The following is a 27,787-nucleotide window of genomic DNA, read 5'->3' on the forward strand; positions in this document are numbered from 1 at the left end:
GTTTTTTTTAAAGTAGTTTCTTTAGGCCTTACCACATACATCTTTTTTTTTTTATTAAGATTTTATTTATTTGACAGAGAGAGACATGGTGGGAGAGGGAACACAAGCAGGGGGAGTGGGAGAGGGAGAAGCAGGCTTCCTATGGAGCAGGGAGACCAATGCGGGGCTCGATCCCAGGACCCTGGGATCATGACCTGAGCCAAAGGCAGACCTTAACGACTGAGCCACCCAGGCACCCCATATACATCTTAACTTACCAGAATCAGTTTCAGATTTATGCTAACTTAATTTTAGCAGAGATAAAGAAATATTACTTCTGTATAACTTGCTATGGACTATTTGTGTGCCCTTCAAAATTCATACTTTCAAGTTTTAATCCACTATGTGGTAGTTTTAGGAAGTGGAACCTGGGGACGTAATTAGATTTAGATGATGTCATAAGGGAGGTGGTCTCATGATAGGATTAGAGTCCTTACAAGAAAAGGAAGAGACCAGAGCTTGCTCTCTCTCCACCATCTGTGGACTTAGAGAAGGCCACAAGCCAGGAAGGCAGTCCTCACCAGAACCTGATCATAGTGGCACCCTGATCTTGGACTTCCAGCCACCAGAGCTGTGAGAAATAAATGTCTACTATTTATAACACCCATTCTACGGTATTATATTAGAGCAGCCTGAGCTGACTAGTGCTTAACTCTATTCTCTCTTTCCCTCTTTTTGTATTTTGTTATTCTATATATATGTATTGATATTACAAACCTCATAATACATTGTTCTTTATTACTTCACATTCTGTAGTCATTCCCTTTACATCTCTGCTTGCTCCACCTCCTTGATGCTGCTACCAGCAAATATATTACAAATATATTAATTACATTTCTATTTTGTAGGCTTAACAATACATTAAATACATTTATATCATACAATTGTTTTGCCAGTTAAGAGAACAAAGGAGAACATTTGCATTTATATTGTCTTTTATAATTACATAATTACCTTTACTGGAGCTCATATTTTTCCATGTGGATTGAAATTACTGTTTGGGGTCTCTTGTTTTTGGCCCAAAGTACTTTCTTTAGTGTTTCTTGTAAGATGGATCTGCTAACCACATATTCATTTTTTTTTTTAATCTAGGAATGTCTTTAGTTAACCTTCATTTTGGAAAAAATAGCTTTGTTTGATAGAGGATTGTTGGTTGTCACTTTTTTTTCCTTTGAGCATTTTGAATATGATATCCTATTGCCTTCAATCTATATTGTTTCTGTTGAGAAATCAGCTATTAATCTTGAGGTCTCCTTGTAAGTGAAGAGTTGTTTTTCCCCTTGCTGCTTTTGAGATGTTCTCCTTGTCTTTGACTTTCAACATTTTCACTATGATGTGTCCATTTGTGGATCCCTTTGTATTTTCTACTTGGAACTCATTGAACTTCTTGGGCATGCACATTTGTATTTTCTGATTAGACTGGGACATTTTCAGCCCTTAGTCCTTTGAGATTTTATTTATTTATTTGAGAGAGAGAGAGAGAGAAAGAACAGTGGGGAGGGGCAGAGAGAGAAGGCGAGAGAAGCAGACTCCCTGCTGAGCAGGAAGCCCTGTGCAAGACTTGATCCCAGGACACTGGGATCATAACCCGAGCTTAACTGACTGAACCACCCAGGGTCCCTGCCATTAGTCCTTTGAGTATTATTTTTTGTTCCTTTTTTTCTCCTCTCTTCTTATCCTTCCATTATATGTATGATATTATACATAATGCATGTCTCACATTTCTCTGAGGAGCTGTTCATTTTTCTTCATTCTTTTTTTCCCCTCTGTTCTTCAGCTTGGACAATATCTATCAATCTGTCCTCAAGTTTGCTTCTTTCTTTCTTCTGCCAATTCAAGTCTAGTGTTGAGTTCATCTAATATATTTTTCACTTGGGTTAATTTATCTATCCATTCCAGAACTTCCATTTTTTTAGGTAATCTCTCTTTATTGGTAGTCTATATTTGGTGTGACACTGTCATATTTTCCTTTATTTCTCAAATTACGGTTTCCTTTATATCTGTGAACATCTTTGTAATTGCTACCTTGAAGTCTTTTCCTGTTAAATTTGACATCTGGTTGCTCCCACACACCTTTTCTGTTGCTTGCTTTTGTTTTGATGTATGTCCTGCTTCTCCTTTGCATGCCTCACACTTTATTGGTGCAAACTGGACACTAAATATATATTATAAATTTGGGGGATAATTCTGGTCCCCCACTCTTCAGGGCTGATATTTTAGTCATATATATCTCCCCCACTCTGCATTGTTAAACCTTTGATGTTGCTTCTGAGGGAGTTGTTATTTTTAAGAATTTTCAATAGTTTCACCGGGGAAAATTTTAAGAATTTTCGATAGTTTCAATAGCCCAAGAGCTCCTCACACTGTAATGCTGGAAGTCTTCTCCTCCCTTCTTTATTTTAAAGACCCTTGTGATAGCATTGTGCCCACCTAGATAATCCAGAATAATCTTACTTTAAGATCAGCTGATAAATCTGTAACCCTAAATTCCGCTTTGCCACATAATCTAATCTAGCCTATTCATGGGTTCTGGAGGTGAAGAAGTGGACATCTTTACAGGGCCATTTTTCTATAATGACCTTGACACATCAAAAAGTGGTGCTGATCTATACTGACCAAATCCCCATAACATAATGGTCTATCTTCCAACTTAGCTTAAAGCATGACCAAAAAAGGGCCAGTGAAAATTAATACAAACATACTTTTCTGTCCTTGTCTTAAACCGGGCATACTCTTCTGCTCCTGTGTTAAGTAATTTGGATGTTGAGTATACTTACATGCCCCTGTGTCAAACAATACTGACAACAAGCAAGCATAACTTAGGTATTTGTTCACAGGGACATTTATTCTTTCTTTCTTTCTTTCTTTCTTTCTTTCTTTCTTTCTTTCTTTCTTTCTTTCTTTCTTTTTCTTTCTTTTTCCTTCCTTCCTTCCTTCCTTCCTTCCTTCCTTCCTTCCTTCCTTCCTTCCTTCCTTCCTTCCTTCCTTCCTTCCTTCCTTCCTTTCTTTCTTTCTTTCTTTCTTTCTTTCTTTCTTTCTTTCTTTCTTTCTTTCTTTTCTCTTTAAGATGATACTGTTTAACTTTAATAGCTAATCAAGACCAGAGTTGGGACGCCTGGGTGGCTCAGTTAAGTGGCTGCCTTCCGCTCAGGTCAGGATCCCAGGGTCCTGGGATCGAGTCCCACATTGGGCTGCTTGCTCAGCAGGGAGCCTGCTTCTCCCTCTGCCTTCTCCCCCTGCTTGTGCTCTCTTTCTCTCTCTCTCTCTCTCTCTCTCTGGCAAATAAAATCTTAAAAAAAAAAAAGACCCAGAGTTTATCCAAACTCCCTTCAAGACTTATTCCCTAATGTACTCAAAGATATTAATTCATAAACTCTTCCCAAATTCAATCAGTTTCCTGCTTTAAAAGACCCATTTTAAAATCACTCAACCCAGTCCATAAAATCCTAAACATCTCCTTTCCAAAGTTTCAAAGGTTGTGACATTATTACAGCTTTGTCAAGGAGTGTGTGTGTGTGTGTGTGTGTGTGTGTGTGTGTGTGTGTTCAATGCTGCAAGAAGTTTCACATTAAACTGCTGGGTTATCTTAATTTTTCTGATGACCATTTTTGAGAAGTTGACAGTTGACAATGGAATCAAGTGGATGAGTATAGACTAAATCCTGACTTTGGAACTGTTGAAAGTTAAGAACAAATGAAACACACTGAAATTGTACTTTGTTTTTGCATATTTGGGTGAACTGTCTATAGAGGCAGAGAAATGATGTTGCAGTTGCTCATCTACAAAGTACTCTAAAGTGGACAGATAAGGGCTTCAGGGAAACACCAAGAAAAGAACAAACTAAGACTGTTGTCTTTTTTCCTCCTTTGGAATTTCTAAGGTCTAGTTACTGAGATGGAAACTATGTATGGTTTTTTTCTTTGTTTATTTGTTTTGTCTTTCTATTCTTTCCATATCGACAGTAAGTTGACAGAAGTGAAATATATTTTTTCTTTTTTTTGCCATCATAAAAGAAAAGTAAATAGTTCCGGATTTTTGTGTAAAGGGTTTCCACTAATTACTAAAATTAATATTTTCTGAAGTAATGCTACATTATGGTTGAGGGCTGTGTCAATGTGAGTATAAAGAACGTAAATCCTTCGGTTTACTGAGCAGGAATAGATCTGACTATCAGAGACCGCTAGTGTCTGACCCCAGCTATCAGTTGGAAATCACCTGTTGGAGCCACATTCCTTAGTGTTAACCCTTAATTTCTCCACAGATGATTCTGATGCAGAGGGATAATTTAGCAGTACTGATATAATAATCCCTCGACCATATACTGCTTTTCGGAAAATAGGGATTCCAGAGGTTATCTTCTCACTCAAGGTTATCAAACCAGTAAGTGGTGGCTGTGAAATGATAACTTATGATTTCTGATGTCAAAGTAAGAATCTTGAACAGGGGTGCCTGGGTGGCTCAGTTGGTTGTGTCCAACTCTTGATTTTGGCTCAGGTCATTATCTCAGGGTCGTGAGATAGAGGCCCACGTCGGGCTCCACGCTCATCGGGGAGTCTGCTTGAGATTCTCTATCTCCCCCTCTCTCTGGCCCTCTCCCCACTCAAGTTGTCTCTCTTTAAAATAAATAAATAATTAAATAAATCTTTAAAAAAAAAAGAATTCTGAATAAATAAAACTGATACTACAATCTATACCTTGAGACATTTTATAATACCAGTTAATCTTCTTGGTCATAACTGTTAGTATCTACAATAACTTGTTAACCTTAAAATATTCTGATTCTTTTATATCAGGAGTCATGAAACTGCAGCCCATGGGCCCAATTGAGCCTGCCATGTTTTTCATATGGCTTGTGAGCTATGAATTCTTTTTGCATTTTTGAAAAAATTAAGTAGAATTATATGTATACATGAAAATTCTATGTAATTAAAATTGTGCTTATAAATAAAGTTTTGGTAGGTACAGTTATGCTCACTCATTTCTGTATTGTTTGTGGTTACTTTCATGTCTTAGCAGCAGAGCAGAGTTGTTGTGACAGAGACCACATGGCTCACAAAGCAGAACATATTTACTATCCGGCCTGTTACAGAAAAGGTTTGCCAACACTTGCTTTTCAACAAAGAGTTAAAAGTTCTGGATCCAAGCAAATTAGTGTGTGGGTGCGCGGGTGTGTGCAGGTGTGTGTAATTAGGCAGCATATGCAGTGCTTGAATGCATTCTTAGGCATGCTTCTCTGTACTCCTCTAATGCCCATTATTATTGTTTGACTTTGTGTTCTTGGGTTGATATGTTAAAGATTAATGATGCACTTATCCTAAATCAAGATTCATAGAGATGTGAAGATGCAGCAGGGAGTGGAAGGCATAACCGTTAAAGATTTTACTCTTTTTCCTCTGGAGAAATCCTGAGGATTCTGTGTGTAAGGACTTTAAGTAGTCATAGAAAGTCTGTTGGAGGATGCCCAGCTCTGCCATTTTCTTGTCATAAAGCTGATGGAACACCTATGCTACACTACTTGGAGAAATCTGACAAGCTGATGTGCAGTGCCAGTCGTTTTCGGTTTAATTGAACAATGAGTATACATAATCTTTGCATATATCTCTAGCTGGGAAAAAAAATTACAAACTGTGCTTAATGAGGTGTTAGTGACTGTCACAAAACAGTGTAGGTCTGTAAGCCCAAAGCAAGATATTATTTAGTAGTAGGTATAAACTATTGAAGGCTCCCAGTACAAATGTAACTACCAAATAATCAACGTTTGCAGTGGTTAACATGCTGCAGGATGGTGAAAACATGTTCCTGTTGATTATATGGGCAGAAGTTAACTTGTTGCCCATTGGGATTAAAAACAACAGTGCCAGCCACAGTAATAACAAGAGGACAAGGAGCAGCAAACAGGTCTCTAGACTGTTTCAGGTACTTTATAAGTTTCACATCACCTAAATCCTCACAGCAGCCCTGCCAGGAACAGACCATTACTCTGCCGTATGCAGTATGGATGAGAAAAATAAAGCACAGAAACGTTAAGTAGCTTGGCCAAGTTCCTACAACTAGGAAATGAAGAATTCAATTTGAAACCAGGCAATCTGGTTGCAGTCTCTGCTTTTAAGTAGTACGTTTTACTGCTTATTCAAACTATAGTTTCTAGAGCATTTAAGTTAAACAATACAACTATGTTTTGGAAAAAATACTGAGATTCACGTCATGACTGTTTTGTTCAAGGGATTTATATACACAGGCACACTGATTAGATAGATATGGATAGATAAACTTATTTTGACTTTAACTGAAGAACATGAAATCTATTTGCTAATATTATGGGAGACTGAGACTATTTCTTCGGACATGGACTGTGTTGTGTTCTCTTCTTTTTTTAATCTCCTGATCCTAACACAGGACTTAGTACAGTACACAGGTGATGTTTCCTAAAAGCTGAATAATGTCGATGCTGAATGAATGAGCTGCTGTGTGGAAAATACTGAATGGTTTCCATAGGAACAGAAGCTCATGAGGATTAGAAAGAAGTGATTTTTCTCCTGATTGCTTTCTGTCATGAGGACCGGCCCCGATAAATCTGGGAAGTCTAGAAGACTTTGGAGACCCAGTCTTACAAGGCCATGGTAAAGTAGTTTCCTCCACAGCCTTTTAGTTAGGTATGTCAGTGTTTTTAAGGAGAACAGAACACTAGAAACCTATCTGAAAATAGTTACTTTACCCCTTGGTTTATTAAAAAATGGTTACTTTATTTCTCTGCGAGCCTGCAGTATAAAGGGATTTTTCTCTGATCTTCACTGTGGCACGTTGATAAGGCTCCTGAAGGTATAAAACTTACAAAAGTGCGGGAGCCCCCAGGACTGAGCCCCAATAGTTTTTGGAGTAGGCTTGTGCCTATATTTATATGGCACTTCCAATAAGTACTTTTGATTTATACATGTAATTGGCATTTTTAAACATAGGTATGAATTAATAAACTATTTCAATATATTTCCAATGTTTTTTTTCCTAGTTTAGACATGAAGAAAAATTATTTATTTATTTATTTATTTATTTATTTATTTTAAATATTTTATTTATTTGAGAGAGAGAGAGAGAGAGAAAGAGCACAAGCATGGGGAGGGGTGGAGGGAGAGGGAGAAGCAGACGCCCTGCCAAGCAGGGAGCCCGACATGGGGCTCAATCCCAGGACCTGAGCTGAAGGCAGGTGCTTAACGGACTGAGCCACCCAGGTGCCCCAAGAAAAGTTTATTATTTTTAAAGATTTTATTTATTTATTTGCGAGAGAGACACGGAGAGAGAGTGCATGATCATGAGCAGGGAGGAGCATAGGGAGAAGGAGAAGCAGACTCCCCACTGAGTCCAGGGGGTGGGGTAGAGACTGAACTGGGGCTAGACCCTGGATTCCAGGATCATGAACTAAGCCAAAGGCAGATGCTTAACCAACTGAGCCTCCCAGGAGTCCTGACATTAAGAAAAATTTCAATTATCAATCTCAATTTAGACTCAAAATTAAATATTTGAATTGTGGAACATTTAAGTTTCCATAGTTGGCTGTCATCAGAAAAGTGTTTTTTTTTCTCTTGAAATATATTTAATTTCTACATAATTTACAAATACAGGCATGCCTCATTTTATTAGTTTTTATTAGTTTTTTAGTGCTTTGCCTTATTGTAGTTGACAAATAATGTGTTTTTTACAAATCAAAGTTTGGGGTTGCTCTTTTGAGCAAGTCTAGGGGCACCATTTTCCAACAGCATTTGCTCGTCTTGTGTCTCTGTGTCACATTTTGGTGACTCTCACATTTCAAACATTTTCATTCTTCCTATTATATTTATTATGGTGATCTGTGATCAGTGATTGTAATTCACTGACATTAGATGGTGGTTAGCATTTTTTAGCAGCTAAGTATTTTTTATTTAAGGATGTATTTTGGTTTTTTTTTTTTAGACATAATGCTATTATTGCACCCTTAATAGACTACAGTATAGTGTAAACATAATTTTTACATGCACTGGGAAACCAAAAAAATTCATTTGACTCATTTTATTATGATATTCACTTTGTTGTAGTGGTCTGGAACCAAACCTGCAATATCTCTGAGGTATGTCTGTATCTTTTTTTCCCAATTTATAAAATAACTACCATTTTTTTTTTAAGAGGGAGAGAGGTAAGGGAGGGACACAGGGAGAGAGAGAAACTTAAGCAGGCTCTATGCCCAGCGTGGAGCCCAACGCAGGGCTCAGATACAGGGCTGGATCTCACGACCCTGAGATCATGACCTAAGCAGAAATCAAGTGTCAATGATTGACCGACTGAGCCACCCAGGCATCCAATAACTACTAATTAAATGTGTATACACATTATAATAACATAACCAGTTGTTCATCCAGTCACTTCAGGGTTGTTATAGTCATGGTCTGAACAGATATTTCCTCCTAGAGACAGAGCATAGTGTTAATATTTTATGTGATTAGTTGAATTGGCCACCCTCCAGTTTACTCCCCATGACTTTGTTCAACTCTTTGGACAGAAGCACAACAAAGCCTTCATTTAGTCTTCATGGATGTGGCAGGTATTTACTAAACACCACCAGGCACTGGTCTTTTTACTGATGATTAGCAGATGACAAAATCAGTCCTGTCTTTGTTGGGCTTAACATTTTAGTCGGTTTAAGAAGACAAAGAAGAACAAAAGTAAAATATATACCATATTAGGTGGAAATAAGTGTTAAGTGGGGAAATACAAACATGGAGGGGGTTAGAAGGTGTGTGTGTGTGTGTGTGTGTGTGTGTGTGTGTGTGTGTGCAGGGGTTAGCAATATAAATATGGTGACCATAGAAATCCTCACTGAGAAGGTGACTTTCAATGACCAAGATAAAGAAAACCATATGCATATTTGGAGTACTATTTCCAGGCAAAAGGAACAGCACAACAAAGGCCCCAAAGAGGGCAATTTTATTCCATTTGCTCTATGACAGTTCATGGACTATTTAAGGATCACTGGTATATCAGTCAAAGCTTCTTTTATTGAAAAGTGCATTGTTTTCCTTCACTTCACAGATAAAATAATTTAGACAACCTTTAATGATACAGTGGTTTTTCTTCTGGGAACATTCTTTATTTTGTGTTCATCATCTTTTTTTAACATTTGCATAGGATAATACTAAATATTCAATAAAGTCCACTTCCTCATTTAATCTTTGTTCTTCAATATCTGTCTGATTTGGTACCTAGTAGCAGAATTAGAATTGCTAAATAACAAACTGCTAAATTCTAACACATCTCTGTTAAGTGTCATCATTATGTCATTTTTCTGTAAAAGTCAAAGTGATAAAAATCAGTGAAGCATTGGTAAATGACATTACAGACTTCACCTTCTTAACAGTATAAATCTCTCCCTAGATTTTAAGTACTCCTCATAAATCATGTCAGTCAATAATATCTGTTATAAATAGAGTGAACATTTAATTTTTCAACAAATGTACGTTTTTGCAAGTGACCATGGACACTATTAAAAATTAAGTCATGATAACAGGTATGAAGCAGAACTATGCAAAGCAAAAATTATGTTTACTCTGCTTACATATTATATTTAATAAAAGCACATTGTGGCTAACAAATCAGGTCCTAGAATCACAGAAAACCAGATTTGTATTCCAGTGTTCGTGATACAGCTGTAGCACCTTGGGGAAATCCTTTAACCTCTCTGAACCTCACTTTCTACATTTGTGGAATGTAGTTATCCATAGTATTTATTTCATAGGATTGCCATGAAGATTCACTGGGGTTGTATATTAAATTATTTAGCTTAGGGGTTATGTATATTTACTCAAAAATAGAAGCACAATTTCTTTGCATCATCTTCAATTTCCTTCATAAGTATTCTATAGTTTTCGGAGTACAGATCTTTTACCCCTCTGATTAGGTTTATTCCCAGGTATCTTATGGTTTTTGGTGCAATTGTAAATGGTGTTGATTCCTTGATTCCTCTTTCTGCTGCTTCATTATTGGTGTATAGAAGTGCAACAGATCTCTGTACATTGATTTTGTATCCTGAGACTTTACTGAATTCATGTATCAGTTCTGGCAATTTTTTGGTGGAGTCTTTTGGGTTTTCTACAAAGAATATCATGTTGTCTGCAAATAGTGAAAGTATGACTCTTCCTTCTTGCTGATTTGGATGCCTTTGATTTCTTTTGTTGTCTGATTGCTGAGGCTAGGACTTTTAGTACCATCTTGAATAACAATGGTGAGAGTGAGCATCGCTGTCTCATTCCATGCTCATGGATTAGAAGAACAAATATTGTTAAAATGTCTATACTATCCCAAAGCAAAGTACACATTTCATGCAATCCCTATCAAAATACCACTGGCATTTTTCAAAGAGCTAGAACAAACAATCCTAAAATTTGTATGGAACCACAAAAGACCCTGAAGGGCCAAACACTCTTGAAAAAGAAAAGCAAAGCTGGAGACATCACAATTCTGACTCCAAGTTATAATCCAAAGCTGTGGGATCACGACGGTACAGTACTGACACAAAAACAGACACATAAATCAGTGAAACAGAATAGAAAACTCAAAAATGGACCCACAATTATATGGTCAACTAATTTTCAATGAAGTGAGGAGGACTATCCAATGTGAAAAAGACAGTATCTTCAACAAATGATGTTGGGAAAACTGGGCAGCAACATGCAGAAAATGAAACTGGACCACTTTTTTACACCATACACAAAAATAAATTCAAAATGGATGAAAGACCTAAGTGTGAGACAGTAAACCATCAAAATCCTAGAGAAAAACACAGGCAGCAAATTCTTTGACTTCAGCCATAGCAACGTCTTACTAGGCATGTCTCCAGAAGCAAGGGAAACAAAAGCAAAAATGAACTATTGGGATTGAATCAAGATAAAAATCTTTTGAAAGAAACAATCAACAAAGCTAAAAGTCAACCTATGGAATGGGAGAAGATACTTGCAAATGACATATCTGATAAAGGGTTAGTATACAAAATACATAAAGACCTTATCAAACTTAATGCCTAAAAAACAAATAATCCAGATAAGAAATGGACAGAAGACATGAGTGGAAATTTTTCCAAAGACGACGTACAGATGGCTAACAGACACATGAAAAGATACTCAACATCACTCATCATCAGGGAAATACAAATCAAAACTACAATGAGATATCCTCTCAGACCTGTCAGAATGGCTAAAATTAACAACACAAGAAACAACAGATGTTGACGAGGATGCATAGAAAGGGGAACCGTCTTGCACTGTTGGTGGGAATGCAAATTGATGCAGCTACTCTGGAAAACAGTATGGAGGTTCCTCAAAAAGTTACCCTATGATCCAGCAATTACACTAGTAGGTATTTACCCAAAGTATACAAAAATACTGATTCAAAGGAACACATGAACCTTGATGTTTATAGCATCGTTATCAACAGTAGTCAAATTATAGAAAGAGCCAAAATGTTCATGGATTAAATGGCCACTTATTTATGATGAATGGATAAAGAAGAGGTGGTATAAATATACAATAGAGTATTATTCAGCCACCAAAAAAGAATGAAATCTTGCCATTTCCAATGATGTGAATGGAGCTAGAGAGTATTATGCTAAGTGAAATAAGTCAGTCAGAGAAAGACAAATACCATACGATTTCACTCATATGTGGAATTTAAGAAAAAAAACCGATAAACATAGGTAGGAAAAAAAAGAAAAAAGAGGCAAACCATAAAACATACTCTTCTTAACTATAGAGAACAAACCGAGGGCTGCTAGAAGGGCAGTGGTTGGGGAGCTGGGCTAAATGGGTGATGGGTATTAAGGAGGGCACTTATTGTGATGAGCACTGGGTGTTGTATTAAGTGATAAATCACTAAATTCTATTCCTGAAATTAATATTACACTATATGTTAAGTAACTGGAATTTAAATAAAAACCTGAAACAACAACAACAACAAATAGAAGCACAAGATTAGTGAGCATCCTTATATTAAAATACTGAAAGAACTTATTCAAAAGTGGACTTTAAAAATCATAAAAACAAAATATAATGTGTACCCACAGATACTATTATACTACAAATTGGTTTTGATTTTCTGATTTAAAGATAAATGAGTAGATAACAAAATTAAAGATAATAATAATATCTTAATATATGACCGACACAACTTTAAGCACTTTATATATATGTGTCAACTAATTTAATCATCTCAAAAATTCTGAAGAGCTACTACTATGGGAAATTAAGACATGCAGATGCTAAGAAGCCTATCCAGGGTCACCTAACAAACAATTGGCAAAGCACAACTAAACACAGGCAGTTTGGGATCTTATCACATAGGATATACTTTCAACATGAATAGAAATGGAAATTAATTACACAGTAAATTTAGAAATAGACAAGTATATGCTATAATATATTTTTTAAAATCTGGTTTTTATTTGCAGGGAAAATGGTATAAGAGAAAGAAATTTATATCCAACCTAAAAAAAAAAAAACCTGGAAAACTGGACAAAGTATATGAAATAGCCATTTTTTAAATATTGAAGAATAGGCAACATGCAGTATGAGAAAGTGATTCTTGAGTAAAACATGATAGTTTCCAGACTTAAATACAGACTGTGGGGGACTAATCAGAATTTGGAATTCCTGATGAGCTGAGGAGGCAGTTTGGGTTTGGAAGAACAAAGTGATTAAAATTTACACAGCACAAAATGCTAAAGAGGAGAGATTAACAGATATGAGAACTGCATATTTGTAATAGGGCATCTCTCATTTTTGAATACTAAACTTTGCAAACATGAGAGGGCATTAATTGAAGTTAAGGAAAGAAGTATTGGAAAGGAATGTGGAATAATGCTTGTAGCTCACAAAGAGCTGAGGAAAGTTAATGTTCCAACCAGCCAAAGTGGAAAGACTTACTACTATAAAGGGCATAGTGTATAGTGCTCAGAAGAGTATTATATTAGTAATAAGGACAAATTAGCTCTGTATGGTTGGTCTTGACCATCCTAACAAGCCTGAGAAGCAAGTCTTAAAAGGATCAAAATGATCCCAGGTATCTTAACTGTGTCCCAAACAAAACCTAACAATATTTAAAGGGCCGTGCCAAACACCCAGGAAACAAAAACATAAAATCCACACTGCTCAAAATCTGAACAAAAACTAAACAACCATGAAACGAAGCAGAAAAATATGATTGATAACCAAGAAAAATTACAAGTGGAAGCAAACCCAGAAACAAACAAAAAAAAATACAAAATTAGCAGTAAAGAAAATTAAAATATCTATTATAAATATAAGCCATATTCAAGATGATATAGAATAAATGAACCATAAGGAGTAGCAAAACGAAAGGTATAAAAAGAACGAAATTGAATTTCTAGAGATGAAATATCTATCTGAAATGAAAACACTTGACATTAACAGGTGATTAGAAACTTCAGAGTTGGGGTGCCTGGATTGTGCAGTCAATTGAGCCTCTGACTCTTGATTTCAGCTCAGGTCATGATCTCAGGGTCATGAGACAGAGGCCCACATGGGTCTCTGTGCTCAGCACTTCTCTGCCCTTCCCCTTTTCTCTCTCTCTCTCATTCAAATAAATAAATCTTAAAAAAAAGAAACCAGAATAAAAGATCAATGAATATAAATACCTAGAAATAGAGACTAACTGAAACACAGAAAAAGAAAACTGAAATGAAAATATTAACAGATGTACTACATATGAACAAGTTACTAATAGTGATCTTTAGAACAATATCAATCAGGGGCACATGGGTGACTTAATTAAGTGTCTGAGTCTTGCTTTCGGCTCAGGTCATGACCTCAGGGTGGTAAGATTGAGCCCCACATTGGGCTCCATGTTGGATGTAGAGTCCGCTTAAGATTCTCTCCCTCCCTCTCCCCCCACCCCACAGGCACTCTCTTTCTAAAAAAAAAAAAAAAATCAATCAGCCTATCACACTCAGAACTGGAATCACAGAAAGAATATGGACAGAAATTTATTTGAAAAAAAAGGTGTAATTTTCCACATTTAATGAAAAATATAAACACAAAATCCAAAAAGTTATAAAAGATCACAGGGAACATAAAGAAAACTACATTAAGGCATTTAAGAATAAAATTGCTGGAAGGCACTAATAAAAATAATATCTTTGAACACAAAGCTAGAGAAAAAGAAATAATGGAACAAAGATAAGAATAACTGCAATCCTCTCATCAGAAACAAAGCAAATCATAAGATAATAAAGTGATACCTTTAAAGTACTGTGGGAATAAAAAACAACTATCCACTTATAAGTGTAATCCACAAAATGTCTTTCAAAAACGAAGGCAAAATAAAGACTTTTTCAGAAAAAAAGTGGCTGAGATAATTCACTGCTGGCACAGGGGGAGTGGAAGAGGGAGAAGTAGGCTTCCTGTGAAGCAGGGAGCCCGATGTGGGACTCGATCCCAGGATCATAGGATCATGACCTGAGCCAAAGGCAGACACTTAACAACTGAGCCACCCAGGCACCCCAGAAATGTTAAAGTTCTTAAGGCAGAAGAAAAATGATGTCAAAGCCATTTGTATCTACACAATGAAGAACACTTAACATTATTACTATGTAGGTAAATATATAAAAATTCTATTTTAAAACAATTTTTCCAAAATAAATGACTATTTAAAAAAATAATAATATGTTGCAGGGTTATAAAATTTAATGAAAGCTGTGACAACCATAGGGGAAAGGATGGGGAGAGGGAGTGCACTGTTTTAAGAATCCAATAATTTATAAAGTGGTATTATAGTTTTTTGAAGATAGACAATAAGATAGTATGTCTATATTCTAAACTCCAGAGAAACAACTCAAACAAAAGTCAAAGCTATTAAACCCTAGTGGCCGTCTAACAGAATCACACAAAAATACTTTGTTTACTGAAAAGAAAGTGGGAAAAACAAAGAAATTATTTAACAAAAGAAAAACAAACAGCAAAATCACATTTAATGAAAACAGTGTAAAAAACACCAACTGAAAGGCACAAATGTCAGATGGGATTATTAAAAAAAAAAAAAAGAAAAAAGCAATGTACAACTTCAAGAAATCCACTTTGAATAGAAAGGAACCAATAGGTGAAAAATCAAAGGACACAAAATCATTTACTTTACAAAGTCCACTAATAGTAAGCTTGAGTAGCTATATTATTGTATGAGAAAGGAATTTTACAACAAGGGATATTAACATGGGTAAAATGGGATATATCTTAATGATAAAGTGTCAATTCACCAAAAAGACATAATGATCCTAAATGTATACACATACTTATTAACAGAGCTTCAAAATATGTGAAAGAAAAAATGAAAGCATAAAAAGATAATTCAAAATTATCTTTTTTGAAATTATAATTTCAAAATTATAATCAGATATTTCAACACTCTTCCCTCTGTAATCAATATTACAAGTAGACAAAAAATAAAAATATATAGAGAATTTGTACAAATAACATTGTCAACCAACTTGACCTAACTGATATTAATAGAACACACAGCAATGGCAGAATACACACTCTTTTCAAGTACGGCCAAAAAATTCATTAAGATAAACCATATTTTGTGTCATAAAACAAGTCTCAATAAATATAAAAGGATTCAGATAAAAGAAAGTGTGTTCTCTAGACACAACAGCATAGAAACAGAAATAACAGAATGCTCTCTGTGCAATCTTCAAATATTAGGAAATCAAACAACACAACTCAAATAACTAATGAGTCAAAGAAGAAATCACAAGGGAATTTTAATATTTGAACTGATGGAAGATAAAATGCATAATATTAAACAAATATTCTAATCTCCCACTTATGAAAGTAGAAAAAGGACAAATTAAACTCAAATTAAAGAGAAGAAAATGATAAAGAGAGCAAATATTAATGAAATAGAAAGCAATGAAAGAGTAGATAAAAGCAAGACAAAAAAAGCCAAATATTTGAAAAAATGAACACAGTTCATCAGCCAGACTGATCAGGAAAAAGTGAGAAGAGACACAAGCATGAATATCAGGAATAAAATAGCAGTCATCACTACAGATCTCACAGACATGAGAAAGCTAATAAAGAGAGATGGTGAAAATCTATATATTGATCAATTCAATAACATAAACAAAATAGACAGATACCTTAAAGAAGATGCTGCCAAAGCTCACTAAGAAGAAAGAATTAGACCAAATAATCTTATATTCATTAAAAATATTTACTTAAAACTTCCCCAAAAGAAAACTTTAGTCTGTTAAGGCTTCAGTGGTGAATGATATCATACACTTAACAGAAGAAATTATTTTAATTATAAGTTCTTTGAGAAAATAGAAGAAGGGGAAACACTTCCTAAGTCATTTTACATAGAGACCAACACTACTTGGATAGCAAGACTTCACAAAAAAAATAAAAGCACTAAACAATATTCTTCATTCTTAATATTTTATCAAATTAAATGAAGCAAAAAAATATGTTTCTTTATATATTTGAAGAAAGGAGAATGAATCTAAATGGGATTTATCCAAGGAATGCAAACCGTGATAAGATTTGAAAATCAAACAATGCAATTCACCATACTAACACACTAAGAAAGAAAAAACATATGGTTTCAATAAATACAGGGGAATTGCTTGATGACATTCAAAATCCATTCATGAAAACAATTCTCAGCATACTAGAAATAGAAAGACACATCTGCAACCTGATAAAGGAAAACAACTAAAGTCCTATAGCTAATATATATAAAGCTGAACAACTGAATGCTTTCACTTATTTTGTTCTCCCTCGTGACTTCTATTCAACATTGTGCTGAAAGAGGGTCATAGAACTAAAATAAGGCAGGAAGAGAAATAAAAAGCATACAGACTGAAATGCAAAAAAAAAGTAAAATTGTGTTATCTTCAGGAGATATGATCATGTATATAGGTAATCCAGAGGACCTGTGAAAAAAATTACTAAAAATTGGAAGTAAATTTGGGAGGCTATAGTTTACAAGTAGGTCATTCTACACTAATCAATTTTATTTCCACATCCTCACAATAACAAAAAAGTTGAAACTGAAATTTAGAAAATTACTGTTTACAATTTCACCAAAAATGTGTAAGTGTTAGAGATAAAGTTAATAGAAATTGTACAAAACTTATATGTAGAAGCTGGCAAAAGATTATTGAAAAAAATTAAAGAAAACCTAAGTAAATAGAGGAATAGGCCATGTTCAAAGATGACAGACCCAATAGTGGCAAGATGCCAACTCACTCCAAATTCACCTACAGATTCAAATAAATCCTAATTAAAACAACAACAAACTAATTTTTTTAAATAAAAAGTGCCAAGCTTATTATAAAATTTTATGGAAATTCAACAGATCTAGAATAACCAAAAATTTTATGGAAAAACAAAATCAGTGTTGGAGAATGTAGACTACCTAAGTTCAAAGCAGTACAGTATCAGTATAAAGATTGACATATAGATCAATGGAACGGTATTCAGGATCCATAAATTACATGTTCAGTTGATTTTTAACACAGTTTTCAAGGCAATTTAATGGAGGAAAAGTTAACCTCCTCAGTAAATGGTGCTAGAACAATTGGATATCAATGTGCAAAATATTTTACAAGTCTAACTTAAAACATATACAGAAATTAAAAGGTCAACCTATGTGTAAGAGATAAATTTATTAATCTGGGGGAAAAAAAACAGAGGAAAATCTTAGTAAACTTTAGTTAGATAAAACTTCCTTAAATAAGACATGAAAAAGCACAAAAGAAAAAAAGATAAATTAGATGTCATCAGAATTTAACATTTCTTTCTCTTCAAATGCTGTGTGAAATCAATAAAAACACAAGCCACAGACTGGGAGAATATATATGAAAACAGATTTTCTGAAAATGAATTTAAATTTAGAATATATGCAGAGCATATATTTAGTGACAACACAAAAGAAGAGGAAAAAAATAAGATGATAAAATGGGAAGATGTGAGCAGATGCTTCACCAAGGAACATATAGGATTAGTAAATAAGCACATTAAAATTTTTTGATATCAGGGTGCCTGGCTGGCTCAATTGGTAGAGAACGTGACTCTTGATCTTGGGGTCTGGAGTTCAAGCCCCATGTTGGGGATAGAGCCTACTTAAAAGAAAAAAAAAATGCTTGATATCATTAGTCATCAGGGAAAAGCAAATTAAAACCACAATGAGTTTGAACTACATACATATTGCAATGATTGATATTTTTAAAGGACTGATGTTTACATGGATGTGAAACAACTTGAAAAGCAAAATGTTATAGCCACTTTGGAAAACATTTTGTTAGTTTTTTAAAAGATTAAACATGTACTTACTATATGACATAGCAATTCCATCCTTCAATACTTAACCAGGAAAAATAAAAACATAAACCCACACAATCTCACACTTCATTGAATGTTCACACAGCATCTTTATTCATAACAGCCAAATCGAAAAGAATCCAAATGTCCCTCAGCTGGTGAACAGGTAAATAATTTGTAGTATATCCATCCAGTGGAATACTCAGAAATAAAAGGAAATGAATGACTGATAAAAATACCCACTTGGATGAATGTCAAAAGCACTATGGTAAGTGAAAGAAGCCTAACATAAAGGACTTCATACCATATGATTTTGTTTATGTAAAAATACTTTTCAAAAGGCAAAATTATTATTTTAGAAAGAAGATCAGAATTTGCCAGATGCAGGGAAGTGGGGAGAAAGCACTGATGACAAAGGGGAAGGAAATAATATTTGGGCTTGATAAAAATACTTTGTTAGTGGCTACTGAATTTGTACATATGATGATTTGAACAGTGAAAACTGGTGAATTTTAGTGTATTAAAATTATGCCTCAACAGAGCTGTTTGAAAAACCTGGGTAAAAGCAATATTAAATATGTGGTGGTGACGAAAGAAATATCTAACAAAAATTATAATAAAATGCAGAAATGAAAATATGTAGAAAATTAACTATGTTAAACATTTAATCAGATTATCATAACCTCAGAACTTCTTAATGAAAATGTGAAAATTTACTCATAGTTGTGCATAGGAATGTGAAACCATGGACTATTAAAATAAGCTAGAAGACTAAGAAATAGCAGTGACATTGACCTAAATAAATACATCAGGTTCAAAGTCATCATTTCTCAAATTATAAATAAAAGTATTTTGAAAATGAAGAAAGGAGGTTCAGTACAAAAGACTTATTAATGGGAAAGACCCCAATTAAATGCAATTGTGAATTATCTCAAAGAAGAATGTATGCGTTTTAATGTGTGTCATTAATTTTATTTATTTATTTATTTGTTTGTTTGTTTGTTTGTTTGTTTATTTAGAGGTGTGGGAAGGGTAGAGGGAGAGGGAGAGAGGGAGAGAGTCTTAAGCCGACTACACGCCCAGCGTGGAGCTGACATGGGGCTCAATCTCATGAACCTGAGACCATGACCTGGGCCAAAGTCAAGAGTCGGATGCTTAACCAATTGAGCTCTCAGGCGCCCCATGTGTGTCACTAATTTTAAATGTAAATAGGAACATCAATAATAAGTCATGGGAATGAAAGGCACAGCAGAGGGAATATGGTCAATGATATTATAATAGTGTTGTATGGTGACAGATGGCAGCTACCCTTGCGGTGAAAATAACATAACATATAGAGATGCTGGATCACTACGTTGTACACATGAAACCAATGTAATATTGTGTATCAACTACACTCAAATTAAAAAAAAGAAAAAAGGTGGAAGGATGGGTTAGCCTGGTGATGGGTATTAAGGAGGGCACGTTCTGCATGGAGCACTGGGTGTTATACGCAAACAATGAATCATGGAACACTACATCAAAAACTAATGATGTAATGTATGGTGATTAACATAACATAATAAAAAAATAAAATAATAAAATAAAACAAAAATAAATGAAAGTATCTAGTGGGAAAAAATAAGAAATACAAACATCAACTATTATGTCACCCTACATATGAAAATGCTATCAAAACTCATCATTTTGACAGATCATTTGAAAATACAGACAAAAATATGTCAAAAACTCCTGAAAAACTCTTTGTCATCTAGGCAACATCAAACAAGTAACAAAAATTTTAAAGAAAGAATGGAAGTGTAGGATATTTTCATATGGCTCTGAAATGAATAAATAAAGATAAATTGGAAGTAAACTGCAAGCTATTAATAGAACCATACATTCACTGGTTTTACAATATAAAATTGCCCACTAATGGCTGAAGTCATTGCGGTGGACTTCTTCCTGAAGTTTGTAAAATGCAAAGTGGCTAAATTGTAGAATTGAAGGTTGAACTCTCAGGCAGAGTGTGTAGAGGAGAGCCAGGATCGAAAGTGTCTGAGACCCTCAGAGCTGTCAGATTTTGAAACAACTACCCCTAACCACTACCCTGCACCAGTCAACCTTCAGGAGTGCTAGTTGGACATACTTTGCCAAGCTGAACGAGATTCCAAAATGAGCTTTTCATGAATGGCTGAGTTTTCCAATAAGTACTTACTGTATTTGAAAGATGAGAATGAAGATAGATATACTATTTTTGAACAAATCCTTTTTCTCATAATGCAACATGGTTTCAATATGTTTTCTTTCACAATTTTAAAATTTGATCCAATTTCCCCCCAAATGTGTTCATTAAAAGGGTAAATGGAAAAAATAGAGGCCCATTTTCTGAACTCTAAACCCATTGTTCTTGCACTGCATACACAAAAGATATAACTAATAAATTCTAGGCCTGAAATATTAATTTCAGAAGAATATGTCAGTGAAAAAGATTTAAGAATTCAATAACTAGTGTCCTAGACATGACTGGAATATTAGATAACTGATAAAGAGAAATCTAAACATCTAATTTTCTCACCATCTGACACATTGATCATTTTACCATGCCTTGAGAATTCCATGTTAATTCCTCCTCCAAGACTCCACTCTACCCTTTCCTCACCTGGGTCTCTCTTATCTGTTTCTTAAACCTCCCCACCAGATTTTAAGCTGCATGAAGAGAATCAATATATGTCATTCATTGCTTTATCTAAAATGCCTAGGGCAGGTACTGGCACATACAGAGGTTAAATAATTTATGTTAAATGGAAATAAATAAGCATACTTATCCCCCTGCAGTACTTAAAAAAACAATAGCTTTTAAAGGATAAAAACTGATAAACATTGTGAAAACAAAAGCCCAAATATTCATGTTCTAGAAATTCATAATCAGATAAGAGGGGAATCCCATAAAATACAATTTTTAATTGTTGACAACAATCAGTGTCATTATTAAAGTTCAGAGGTTTGTGATTTGTTCAGCAGCTGCACCTTTTGCATCAAAGTTTGGATTGTGTTCTAAGCAAATAATTTTAATAAATAGGATTTAGACTTCTCGGTTTGTTATTCATAATACAGCACATTTGGTCAAGAGTACTGATTATAGTACTGATTTGGACATTTTGAGGAGGAAAACATAATGAACTGACATGTTAATGTGAAATGACTCTTACCAGATGGCAATTAAATAATAAGGTTTTTGCAGAAGCAATTAGAAAATATCCTGATACATGAACAGGACTTATTTCTATTAGGGATGACACAGATTATATATTACTCTGAAAAATATATTTTAGAAAAAAATGAATTCATAGCACTATCCATTAGAGGTGTAAGCCATATTCTAACCTCTACATGAAATGTAATGAGGTTCTCATTTAATGACACATTTCCACATTTCTAAAGAAAGTGACAACAAAACAATCAAAGATACTTGATGTTGAAACACAGCCAAAGATCAGACCATCAGGAGAGGGAACTTGGAAGAACTAGATTAATAGTCATGAAGGTGAGAAAGTGGTGTTAAACCTTTTTATTGTGGCAACTACAAAGAGAATTCTCCACCTACCTGACAGGAAAACACATCTAACTAGGTCCCCAAAACAGCAGCAAAGTCTCTGAAGAAGGTGACAAATGAACTACTCCCAAACTTCTTTTCCAGGAATTTGGAACTTCAACCCTCACCAAACTATTGAATATGACCTCTCATTTAACTCATTCTAACAATAACAAGACAAAGTGTTTTGTGGTAGGTTCTCTTACACAGAAACTGTCTCTTTTTGTATATCAGGATTTCAATCAATTCCTGGAAATCTGCAGTCAAGGCTATTTCAGGTTTTTGTTTGTTTGTTTTTAAGATTTTTATTTATTTGACAGAGAGAGACACAGCAAGAGAGGGAACACCAGCATGGGGAGTGGGAGAGTGAGAAGCAGACTTTCCGCAGAGCAGGGAGCCTGATGCGGGGCTCAATCCCAGGACCCTGGGATCATGCCCTGAGCTGAAGGCAGGCGCTTAATGACTGAGCCACCCAGGCGCCCCATGGCTATTTCAGGTTTAAGGAATGAGCCACTCAGCATTGCCTTCACATTAAACAGACATCCTAGTGATCATGTGCACTCCCTTTAAGAACGCTCAACCAAAAAAAAAAAGAATGCTCAACCTGCTTTTGGCTGATAAGTATATTAACGTTATTATTGATACCTGACCGATCTCTGCATTTTTGGAAAGAAAAAGAAGACCTGCCTTCAATGGTGTACAAATTTAAAAAGTCATAAATACTCAGAGACGACAGTGAAAAAACAGCAGTGATGCAAAGCAAACATCTGGCTCCTAAGTTCAAAGTCAATTGACTTTCTCACAATAATTTCCTCAATGTTACCCTCTTTGAAGGGGATGGAGAGAATTGCAGTGGGAATAAGTGTTACTTCCCCTCTTTTTATTTAAAAATATTACTCAGAAAATATATTTGGAAGTAGCCTGAGGATACGCATGCCCTTGCATCTCTGATGTCCAAAGACTGTGCTATTTTCAAAGTGTTTATGAACCAAAATAAAGTGGCAGGAGGAAGCAATTCTTTCATAGGTGTTCATATACATGAAATTCATTCCTATATTCTTTTACCAGATATCACTGAATATCTGCCAGGAACTGCATAGGATGGGACAATATAGCTGAGAGAAAATCAAGCACTCTGGTCCTGAGGGAAATCCCGGACTGATAAGATTTAGACAATCAAACTCCTGAGGACGGGTACAGCCTGCTGAGAGGGCCATAGTAATCACATGCAAATATGTCATCCCAAGTATGGGAGGAGTTGCTCCCAGCTAAGCTGTGCAAACTCAGACTTTTCTCTCTAACTGAGAGGCCAGTTATATAAATTATGTGTATGTAATATATAACCAATAATAACCAATATATTGGTTCTGTTTCCATTATATGCATATATACATATGTATATAATATACATTTACAAAAATGTATATGGCACATAAATCCTATTGGTTCTGTTTTTCTGGAGAACTCTAAGACAAAGCAATTACAACATATACTGTTGTAATACATACACACACACACACAACTGATTTATATCCTGTAACCAATAGGTTATATCCATTTATCTAGCTCTCTATCCATCTCTTGAAAGAAATGCATTACAAAGTATTAGGTCACATGATTATAGAGACTGAGAAGTTCCACAATTTGCTGTCTGTATGCTGGAGACCCAGGAAAGCTGATGGTGTAGTTCCAATTTGAGTTTGAAGGGCTAAGAATCAAGAGAACTGATGGTATATGTTCTGTCCATGTCCAAAGGCCTAAGAACTGGAGAGCTTATGGCCTAAATTCCATTCTGAGTCCATAAGCCTGAGAACGAGAAGTGCAAACCCGTGTAAATCCCAGTCCAAGGGCAAGAGAAGATTGATGTCCTGGACCAACAGTCTGTCTGAGAGAAAGAATTCTCCCTTCCTCTGCCTTTTTGGTCTGTTGGATTGGATTGTGCCCACTTACATTGAGGAGTGCAATCTACTTCACTTAGGCTGCCCATTCAAATACTAATTTTTTCCAGAAACACCCTCACAGACACACCGAGAAATAATGCTTGACCAAATATCTGGGTCCCTGTGAACCTGTACGATTGACACATAAAATTAACCATCACACCCTTCTTTCTGGTGGGGAGATATTAAGAACTAAGGGGGAAAAAGAAAAAGAGAAGAAAAATGAAGCTACTAAAAAGAAAAAGTAAACAGCCAATGAAAAATCAATAACTGAAAAGTGGATAGGACAGCAGATGCAATGGAAATATGAGCAAAAAGTCCGAATTAACAATCTGCAAAAGAGAAAGCCCAAATGGGCGATAAACGTAATAACTGACGTTCACTTCACTGTTAATTAGGAACGTGCAACAATAGAACATTTTACTGGATTCGGCAAACCCCAGTAAGTATGTGCAATAATGAAAACAGTCATACCCTGTTACTGGTATTATAACCTGTCCATCAGCTTCAGATGTGTAAGCTATACCATTAATTAGGTTTGGATGTAGCCAGGTATTATAAAATTTGTGAGACAATTTCCCTGGAAAGAACAAGACTAATCCCCTCGGATCAGAAAACCTCTAAATGAACAGATATGCAGACCAGGAGGGGCACCTCATGCTTAGAACAGGCTTCATTCAGAGTAGCTTTCAGTAATGTAACTTTTACATTGTGCTTTGTGGAGCCTCAGGGTGCCTACCACAAGTAGAGACTAATTTAGAGGCACCATTGTGACAACATAACCCTCCTGCTTTGACAAGATCACCGCTTGCCACATCATAAGATTAGAAGTCACTTTAATAAGGGGGTGCATTATTAAAACAACTCTTTACAATCTTAGTAGTCCTAAATAAGGGTGAGAAACTTTTAGTGATCTGACAGAGTCGTCTAATTAAAATATGAATAATTTAGAAATGTGTCGGACTTGGGAAAATTGAAATGGAGTGCAAGAATAATGCTTTTAGAACTGTGACTAGAAACATTTTTGTATAGAAGTGCATAGGGCTGGGGAGTCGAGAGGTGGGGCAGTGTATAGGGCAATTACCTCTTGATCCAAATCTAAAGAATCTTTTATCATTTACAGACTACAGGGGATCATAATCTTTTTCATTATAAGCTGAGACAACAGAGCAGAAGAGATGGGATTTTCTGGTGTCGTAGGGACAGAGAAATACAAAAGAGGGTAGGACGAAGGTTTCCCCAAGCCTTTCCTGACACTGCCTTGCCTCCACTTCCTACAGCATAGATCTCCAGAGCTAGTTCTAGTTTTTCAAATCTTTGATGATTATATTTTAAGTGTCTTAGAGCATAGAAGCCAGAATTTACTATTATTTCTTGCTCACTAGTTTGAACTATTTTCAGTAGTACTTCCACTTCACTTTTTCAGACACACGCGCACACACACACACACACACACACACACAACACAACACACACACAGGCTTTCCCTAAAGCTAAAAGGGAAATGAAGGAATATAACATGAACTGACAAATTCAAGTCTGAAATCAACATTATTTTAAATATAAATAAATATCTTATTATAAATACAATGAAAATACATTGAGATGTTCAATCTTGTTTTATTGATGTTAATTAGCTATACACCATACTAATGTAGATAGAGTGCTATATCTTTTGCAATAATATTGTGATGTCACCTCTTACAAAATGAAGTCTTGTCAGATTTAATTGGTAGCTAGTGTATCTTGCTAGAGAATTCACCAGGGAATCCTGTAGGCATTAAATTTGTCTTTTCTTTGAGGAACTGGCTGAGGCCATTCATGAATGCTTGACTAATATTAATTGGGCTCAGATTTGGAGTTGCTACTTGAGATTGATTGTGATTTCTAGTGCAGAAAATTAAAGATATTGTATCATTTAATTATTTTCATTGTAAATTGATAAAATCAACTCAAAATTTCCCAAGGGAAAAAAAAATCAACCAATTGTCTTATCCCTAACTGAGAAGTCCAGCTGAGCGGAACACTTTGTCCAGCATAGTTGGATCAGGAGCTCAAACAATGGCATCAGAACTCTTTCTCACTTGCACTCCCTTTCTCTCCATCATATGGCTTTGCTTGTTTCCACTGTTTCTCTCCCTTACCATAAAAATCCTAGATAAAGATTCTGACAAGCCTTGTACCATGTGCTTATTAACAGATCAATCACTGTGTTCAAGCACGTGGGATACCGGGATTGGCAGACGGGCTAGGGCTGCTTGTTGAAAAGGTTTACAAGAATCACACTAAATGAATATGGGACCCCCTCACAACAAAACAGAGAGAGATTGAGCAAACAAAATTAATAGACAATAACTCTTCTAATCTGTATTAAGCATGTCTTTATGATGTGGGACACAAAGGCAGAAGAAAAATTACTAAATTTCCTTACTACCTACAGCCCACTGACAAGATCTTGAAACAGGCAGAGTGACATTCCTCTAGGGACTCAACTGTCTTGGTGTTAATAACTTTGCTAAGGGCTAAAGGCAATTCTAGTCTGATCCCACCCCCAATCCTGTAAATCTACTTTAACGTGTAAGAATTCCTTTGGAAACTTTATCTCTAAACCCTCCAAGATGCGTGTTGGCAGTCATCCCCCAAGCATATGGCCTACGGATATACATCTGAAGGGTCTCATGACTAAGGTTTTATTAGATGGTAATAAATGACATTTTCCCAACACTAGCTAGCCCCCTCAAGGTCCTAGAAACCTTGCTTCCAAATTCCTTAGAAACTTAGGCTATCCCTAACCCCCTCCCAATTTGAAAGTATATAATGGGCCACTTCTCAGGACCCCGGTGCAGCTCTTTCTGGCCACGGGTCCTGTCCCTGGGCTTTAATAAAACCGCCTTTTTGCACCAAAGACGTCTCAAGAATTCTTTCTTGGCCATTGGCTTCAAACCCTAACAACGTCTTTCCTACATCATTTACTTGACACCACAGCGGAAGGGTTTGCTCCTCCCAGTACTAGCTAATTCCTAGAGATAGAAAACAGTTCACCAGGGAGGTTTCCTTTCAAATGCAAACTAACCAATCAACGCCCTCCCCTCCAGCTCTCCTCTGGCTCTTAAAACTCCAGGCCAGTAGTCTCTCTGGTACTAATCTTGCCAGGGTCAGGTATCATACAACTCTGGACAGCTTCTGCAATCCAGTGCCCATAAAAAGTATCAACAAGCCAATTCAAGCCTACTTAATTTACCCCTCTTTCTTTCATTCAGAAACCACAGCAAAGGCTCTTATATTTTCTGCTTGCTTCCTCTGTCTCCTTAATAACCCTGGTGCTTCCTCCTTTGGCCTTGTATGGTGTGTCGTGCCTCCTGTATGTGAGTATAAATGTCTTCCTTCATGATAGTCATTTCCATATCTGCATGTACTGCTATACCCGCTTAATAAAAATCCTGGGTATATTTTAAAATATAACCTTATATGCTTATACTTTAAATTCAATTGATCGATTCATTCACTCACTCCTTGTTTTATCATTCAATTGATATTTATCAAGTACTTTGTTCTAGATGCAAATGTTATTATTTCTATAACTTAAGGGCTAAAAACCATCTATTGATTCAAATATTTCAGATGGCACTTTTCCCCATTACTCCTGTATTAGCCAGGGGTTTCCAGAGAAACAGAACCAATAGGATAGATAGATAGATAGATAGATAGATAGATAGATAGATAGATAGATAGATACTATGAGGAATTGGCTCCCATGATTATGGAGGCTGAGAAGTCTCACAATTTGCTGTCTGTAAGCTGGAGGCCCAGGAAAGTCAGGTGTAGTTCCAGTCCGAATCTGAAGGCCTGAGTACCAGGGAAGACAATAGAGCGAGTCTCAT

At 35.6% G+C, this 27,787-nt stretch overlaps 1 long non-coding RNA gene across 1 annotated transcript; it reads left to right on the forward strand.

Moving 5' to 3' along the window:
• Positions 1 to 478: 478 nt before the first annotated feature.
• On the forward strand, positions 479 to 27,787 carry LOC141373400 (uncharacterized). The gene is made up of 3 exons (XR_012379332.1): positions 479 to 612; positions 8,106 to 8,137; positions 27,705 to 27,787. It is a non-coding gene; the product is annotated as an uncharacterized lncRNA (long non-coding RNA).

This window comes from Callorhinus ursinus, unplaced genomic scaffold (genome assembly GCF_003265705.2).
Source record: "Callorhinus ursinus isolate GAN/ISIS: 27379988/994484 unplaced genomic scaffold, GSC_fseal_2.0 scaffold1, whole genome shotgun sequence".
Lineage (NCBI taxonomy): Eukaryota > Metazoa > Chordata > Mammalia > Carnivora > Otariidae > Callorhinus > Callorhinus ursinus.